The sequence below is a fragment of the Schistocerca americana genome, chromosome 3 (assembly GCF_021461395.2).
Source record: "Schistocerca americana isolate TAMUIC-IGC-003095 chromosome 3, iqSchAmer2.1, whole genome shotgun sequence".
Classification (NCBI taxonomy): Eukaryota; Metazoa; Arthropoda; class Insecta; order Orthoptera; family Acrididae; genus Schistocerca; species Schistocerca americana.
The window spans coordinates 120,121,218-120,129,411 of record NC_060121.1 but is presented as its reverse complement, the minus strand read 5'-3'; positions in this window follow the sequence as shown (position 1 = coordinate 120,129,411).

Here is an 8,194-nt window from a genome sequence, read left to right as displayed (position 1 = left end):
CAACAGTTATTTTGCTCCCCAAATAGCAAAACTCCTTTACTACTTTAAGTGTCTCATTTCCTAATCTAATTCGCTCAGCATCACCCGACTTAATTCGACTACATTCATTATCCTCGTTTTGCTTTTGTTGATGTTCATCTTATATCCTCCTTTCAAGACACTGTCCATTCCGTTCAGCTGCTCTTCCAAGTCTATAGTCGTTCATAATTGGGAAAGTGTTGCCGGTGCAGGATTTTGTGTACGAACTGACCTCTCGATTATGTCCCGTAAATGTTCGATGGCATTCATGTCGGTCGATTTGCGTGACTAGATTATTCGCTCTTATTATCCAGAATGTCCTTCAACCCAGTCACAAACAATTCTGGCCCGGTGATAATTCTATCGTTATTGAAAACGAAGTCCATGAATGGCAGCATAGCCTCTCCAAGTAGCTCAACGTAACCATTTCCAATCAGTTATCGGTTCAGTTAGACCAGAAGACGCAGTCCATTCCACGCAAACACTGTCCACATCATTATGGAGCTACCAGCTCGCATAGTGCTTTGTTGACAACTAGAGTCCCTGGCTTCGTGGGGTCTGCGCCACACACGAACCCTACCACGAGGTCTTACCGACTGAAATCGTGACTCGTCTGACCAGGTCACGGTTTCCTAATAGTCTAGCGTCCAACCGGTATGCTCACATCCCCAGGAGAGTCACTGCAGGCGATTCCGTGTTGTCCAAACGGATACGTTCGACGTAAGGCCAACATTGATTTGGAATTTATTTTACGCAGTGTTGCTTCTCTGTTAGCACTGTCAACTCTACGCAAACGCCGCTGCTCTCGGTCGTTAAGTGAAGCCCGACGGCCACCTCTGGGGTGAGACGTAATGCCTAAAATTTGGGTTTTCTCGGCACACTCTTGACAATGTGGATCTCGGAACACTGAATTCCCCAACGATTTCCGAAATGGAATGTCCCATGCTTTTAGATCCAATTATCATTCCGTGTTCAAAGGCTCTTAATTCCCGTCGTGTGGCCATAATCACTTTGGACATTTTTTTCACATTAATCACATGGGTACAAATGACTGCTTCACTAATGCACCGCCCTTCTGTAACCTGTGTACGGGTTACTACCGCTATCTCCGTAAGCGCATATCGCTATCCCATGACGTTAGTCACCTCATTGTACAGGCTGTGTGAAATATGTATGTAGGACTGTAAACGGATCCTAGCCAAAGCTCGACATACGTTACGTACCAAGAATAATGGGAACGTAACCTTGTGCGCAATTTCTGGTTAAGCCACGTCACAAGGACAATTATAAATTTAAGAATTACGGGGTCGCCACCAGCCCGAGCCCTTCCTAACAATTAAGAAAAGACCGAACTGGAAATTATCAGTTTAATTAAATTAAGAATTTAATTATAAGAATGCAAATTTTTCAGAGAAACTAACAAGATGAACAGCATTGTATGTCGTACGTCAATGAGCTTGTTTAATTACATGTGGATTCCTTAATTTTGAGACATTACACCGTCCACTTTGATTTTTCCTCCCATTTTTGTTCATCATAAGCAGGCAGATTAACTCTAAAAAAACAGGGAATATAATATTAATTTGAAAAGTAGCATCAATGAGAAAGATAAAGGAATCTAAATTTATCTTTTACGTAGCACATTTATTTTATGACTGAATTTGATGCACATCCTATGGATACACGTGACTGGTGTCTGGATAAAAAAAATTTAAATAATTCGCAAAAATGGTAGGATAGCGCAATGAAAAAGGAAAAAAACACACAAGAGGGAAGTGGAACACAATAATTCGATCATTCCATCTGCATACCCACGACAGAAATAGTTCAGAGAGATACCTATCACCATTATGCTCATGCACTAGCTTAGAAAGAGGTTTATCCGATTCGCAAGGTTTTGTAGAGTAGATATACGACATGGAAACCGCGCCTGCCGCTTACGAACGGCGGAACTTCAGCACGTAGTAAACTTGATTACGAGTTAACTGTTCAGAAATTAGACATTAAACCAAGCACAAATGTAAGAAATTTTAATGGTGCAATACCAGAATGATTTTGCCACCACGAAATAAAATTAACTCCGCAAGGCAGAAACCCCCACAACCGTTTCAACTTACACGTGTTCGTTCAGAAACAAACCGTTACAAACATTTATATGCAAAAATGTTATACAAACATTTATATGCGCACGATAAACTGATATTTTACTGAAATTATAATATACGAAACAACTATACTGGTAATATCAAAACCTATTGCAGTACAGTAGTAGGCCAGAAAGATCATCTGTTACCAAACACAAGGTACAAGACGAACACCAAGAGACAGTAGCAGCGTCCACGAAAACAGAAAATAAGAGCAATAGAAATCACACTCGCTCGAAAATACTATTATTCTCGCGTTCACCCAAAGTTATACTGACTATCTTTTCCTAAACATATTCACTGCTAGAAATTCCACACCGTGATGCCCGAAAGGAACAAACCAACTTCCGCACTTTTAATTTCAACCACCATCATCGCCGATTTTTTTAACAAAATAATTATGCCACATTCCAAAATACGTAGCTACACACGCTTTAGTTAAGCTGAAGTACTTATATATTCGATGAGTATAACATAGGGAAGTTCTAATTCGACCTACTTCCTATCAGCACAAACCTTCTCTAGGAGCTAAGAACTGTACTAACCAACCGCTAGCTGCAGAGTGTCGTTTCTCCGAGCTTCGCCTAACTACCGGTGAAACGGAAGCTACCATAGGGGTAGGCTTCCGCCACCAACCTGACAGACAAACCAACCTCAGACCAAAAGGGGTAAACCTCTCTGTCCAGGTACTAGGGTCCTTAAGTTGGTCATCCTGTGCTACCCTCCAAACGAGAAGCAAACATCACCTGCTCCTACCAGACGACAACGAACTCAGCGTCCCTCACAGAAGGAACCCGAAACCACACGTAAAAACACTCATTCAGTCATATTCACGCACACATAAGGCAGGGTGAAGGGAAAACGTAATAAATACAGGTCTAGATATCCTATGGAACATAAAAAAATTAAACATAATATCATGTAATAAGCTTTTAGTTTGATTGCCCAGTCTTCCTGGGAGAGTTAATAAATTAAACCGCAGTCAGGCGGTGGACATAATAGGATGCACAGAAAACAGTGAGACAAGCGTCTTATGAAACGACTTCACAGAGACGTTTCAGGTGATTATGATTAAAGTTAAACTTTGGAAACGCTGTTGAAATAACACCACTGGTCACAATGACTTCAAATTGCAACGGAATATTATCGGAGAAGGGGAAAACGTGTGGTGGAAGAAAAAATAGGATGAAAAATTGATCAATAAATGGCTCTGTGTGAGTCATAATACATAAATGAAAGCATCTTTCATGCGCACGACCCATTGAAGTTGCCGCGCGACCGCTACGGTCGCAGGTTCGAATCATGCCTCGGGCATGGATGTGTGTGATGTCCTTAGGTTAGTTAGGATTAAGTAGTTCTAAGTTCTAGGGGACTGACGACCTAAGAAGTTAAGTCCCATAGTGCTCAGAGCCATTTGAACCATTAGATAATGTTGTTGTTGTTGTTGTTGTTGTGGCCTTCAGTCCTCTCCATGCTACTCTGTCCTGTGCAAGCTTCTTCATCTCCCAGTACCTACTGGAGCCTACATCCTTGTGAATCTGCTTAGTGTATTCATCTCTTGGTCTCCCTCTACGATTTTTACCCTCCACGCTGCCCTCCAGTACCAAATTGGTGATCCCTTGATGCCTCAGAACATGTCCTACCAACCGATCCCTTCTACTAGTCAAGTTGAGCCACAAACTCCTCTTCTCCCCAATTCTTTTCGATACCTCCTCATTAGTTATGTGATCTACCCATCTAATCTTCAGCACTCTTCTGTAGCACCACATTTCGAAAGCTTCTATTCTCTTCTTGTCCAAACTATTTATCGTCCATGTTTCACTTCCATACATGGCTACACTCTATACAAATACTGTCAGAAATGACTTCCTGACACTTAAATCTATACTCGATGTTAACAAATTTCTCTTCTTCAGAAACGCTTTCCTTGCCATTGCCAGTCTACATTTTATATCCTCTCTACTTCGACTATCATCAGTTATTTTGCTCCCCAAATAGCAAAACTCCTTTTCTACTTTAAGTGTCTCATTTCCTAATCTTATTCCCTCAGCATCACCCGATGTAATTCGACTACATTCCATTATACTCGTTTTGCTTTTGTTGATGTTCATCTTATACCGTCCTTTCAAGACATTGTCAGTTCTGTTCAACTGCTCTTCCAAGTCCTTTGCTATCTCTGACAGAATTACAATGTCATCGGCGAACCTCAAAGTTTTTATTTCTTCTCCATGGATTTTACCACCTACTCCAAACTTTTCTTTTGTTTCCTTTACTGCTTGCTCAATATACGGATTGAATAGCATCGGGGAGAGGCTACAACCCTGTCTCACTCCCTTCCCAACCACTGCTCCCCTTTCATGTCCCTCGACTCTTATAACTGCCATTTGCTTTCTGTACAAATTGTAAATAGCCTTTCGCTCCCTGTATTTTACCGCTGCCACCCTCAGAATTTGAAAGAGTGTATTCCAGTCAACATTGTCAAAAGCTTTCTCTAAGTCTACAAATGCTAGAAACGTATGTTTGCCTTTCCTTAATCTTTCTTCTAAGATAAGTCGTACGGTCAGTATTGCCTCACGTGTTCCAACATTTCTACGGAATCCAAACTGATCTTCCCCGAGGTCAGCTTCTACCAGTTTTTCCATTCATCTGTAAAGAATTCGCGTTAGTATTATGCAGCTGTGACTTATTAAACTGATAGTTTGGTAATTTTCACATCTGTCAATGCCTGCTTTCTTTGGGATTGGAATTACTATATTCTTCTTAAAGTCTGAGGGAATTTCGCCTGTCTCATACATCTTGCTCACCAGATGGTAGAGTTTTGTTAGGCCTGGCTCTCCCAAGTCTGTCAGTAGTTCTAATGGAATGTTGTCTACTCCCGGGGCCTTGTTTCGACAGTGCTCTATTAAACTCTTCACGCAGTATCATATCTCCCCTTTCATCTTCATCTACCTCCTCTTCCATTTCCATAATATTGTCCTCAAGAACATCGCCCCTGTATAGACCCTCTATATGTTCCTTCCACCTTTCTGCTTTCCCTTCTTTGCTTAGAACTGGGTTTCCATCTGAGCTCTTGACATCCATACAAGTGGTTCTCTTTTCTCCAAAGGTGTCTTTAATTTTCCTGTAGGGAGTATCTATCTTATCCCTCGTGAGATAAGCCTCGCTGGCTAGAGTGGCCGTGCGGTTCTAGTCGCTACAGTCTGGAGCCGAGCGACCGCTACGGTCGCAGGTTCGAATCCTGCCTCGGGCATTGATGTGTGTGATGTCCTTAGGTTAGTTAGGTTTAAGTAGTGTTCTAGGCGACTGATGACCTCAGAAGTTAAGTAGCATAGTGCTCAGAGCCATTTGAACCATTTTTGAGATAAGCCTCTACATCCTTACATTTGCCTTCTAGCCATCCCTGCTTACCCATTTTGCACTTCCTGTCGATCTCATTTTTGAGACGTTTGTATTCCTTTTTTCCTGCTTCACTTACTGCATTTTTGTATTGTCTCCTTTCATCAATTAAATTCAGTATCTCTTCTGTTACCCAAGGATTTCTACTAGCCCTCGTCTTTTTAGCTACTTGATCCTCTGCTGCCTTCACTATTTCATTCCTCAAAGCTACCCATTCTTCTTCTACTGTATTTCTTTCCCCCATTCCTGTCAATTGTTCCCTTATGCTCTCTCTGAAACTCTGTACAACCTCTGGTTCTTTCAGTTTATCCATGTCCCATCTCCTTAAATTCCCACCTTTTTGCAGTTTCTTCAGTTTTAATCAATAGTTCATAACCAATAGATTGTGGTTAGAGTCCACATCTGTACCTGGAAATGTCTTACAATTTAAAACCTGGTTCCTAAATCTCTGTCTTACCATTATATAATCTATCTAAACCTTTTAGTACCTCCAGGGTTCTTCCATGTATACAACCTTCTTTCATGATTCTTGAACCAAGTGTTAGCTATGATTAAGTTGTGCTCTGTGCAAAATTCTACCAGGCGGCTTCCTCTTTCATTTCTTACCCCGAATCCATATTCACCTACTATGCTTCCTTCTCTCCCTTTTCCTACTCTCGAATTCCAGTCACCCATGACTATTAAATTTTCGTCTCCCTTCACTACCTGAATAATTTCTTTTATCTCATCATACATTTCATCAATTTCTTCATCATTTGCAGAGCTAGTTGGCATATAAACTTGTACTACTGTAGTAGGCGTGGGCTTCGTATCTATCTTGGCCACAAGAATGCGTTCACTATGCTGTTTGTAGTAGCTTACCCGCACTCCTATTTTTTTATTCATTATTAAACCTACTCCTGCACAACCCCTATTTGATTTTGTATTTATAACCCTGTAATCACCTGACCAAAAGTCTTGTTCCTCCTGCCACCGAACTTCACTAATTCTCACTATATCTAACTTTAACCTATCCATTTCCCTTTTTAAATTTTCTAACCTACCTGCCCGATTAAGGGATCTGACATTCCACGCTCCGATCCGTAGAACGCCAGTTTTCTTTCTCTTGATAACGCCGTCCTCTTGAGGAGTCCTCGACCGGAGATCCGAATGGGGGACTATTTTACCTCCGGAATATTTTACCCAAGAGGACGCCATCATCATTTAATCATGCAGTAAAGCTGCATGCCCTCGGGAAAAATTACGGCTGTAGTTTCCCCTTGCTTTCAGCCGTTCGTAGTACCACAACAGCAAAGCCATTTTGGTTAGTGTTACAGGGCCAGATAAGTCAATCATCCAGACTGTTGCCCTTGCAACTACTGAAAAGGCCGCTGCCCCTCTTCAGGAACCACACGTTCGTCTGGCCTCTCAACACATACCCCTCCGTTGTGGTTGCACCTACGGTACGGCTATCTGTATCGTTGAGGCACGCAAGCCTCCCCATCAACGGCAAGTTCCATGGTTCATGGGGGGGCATTAGATTATAACGATCTGATTCACCCTCAGAGCTTGGCTGCACCTGTACCTTCGCTAAACAACGTCAATAAAGAATATAGGCGATCTACAAGGTGATTACAAGTAAAGTTAAACTTGCAAACCGCTGTAGAAATAATGCCACTGGTCAGAATGACGTGAAATTGCAAAATAGTATTATCGGAACAGGGGGAAAACGTATGTCAGAGTAAAAATAAATATTTACAAAATGTAGCAATAGATGGCGCTGTAAGCGTCATAATTTAATGGTGGTCGACTACAAAAATGACAACTGAATCGTACAACAATACCTAAGGTGTTCGTTTGACGTTAAACAAACTGCACTACTCAGTGTGCATGGGTGCACAGGTGTGATACTCTTCCTCTGGATATGTAGGTGGCCTCACCATTTGTGCTGCAACTGTTTTCTGTCTTCTTCGTCGTGGTGCCCTCGTGGTGACTGTTCGTGATATTTCGGATTAAAGGGGGGAAGGGAGGGGCCTATCACCCCTTCTCCCTCCCCTCCCTCCCCCTCCCCCCCACGACAGTTGAAGCTAAATTAAAATCAAATGCTAATTTTCGTAATCTGCACCAAAGTCAACCGCGCGCATTTAGTCTTGGTCAGTGGATTTAGTCATTCAATTCATTATTGCTCAAGCGAACTTACTTCGTGTGCCCGAGAGGATGTACTACCTGTAACAGTGAATTGTGGTCCCCCTCCTGTTGGAATTGTGGGCGCCAAATATTGGCAGGGCTTCCCGATCTGCCACAGCAGCAAGCGCTTACCGTTTCCGTTAGGGCACTATCTGCTTATCCCCCGTTGTTGTCGTTGCTACTATTGCTAGACTGCTTGACCAGAATTCCGGAGAAAAATACAGTTCGAGAGCCGTCACGTGACGCCACAGAGAAGTGCTTCTCTGCAGCGCCCGAGCCTTCACAAACGTGCCCAGTGCTCCACAGTTGAGAATAGTTGCCGCAATAAGCTTTTGATGCTGCCGCGAGCAGGGGAGCATCCTTGAGTATTCTTTCTCAACTAGGCAACCGCCCCCACCCACAAGCTTCTTTAATCTGTCCCTGATTTCACTCGCGACATGACCTAATCCTTGGACACGACCTTAATTTTT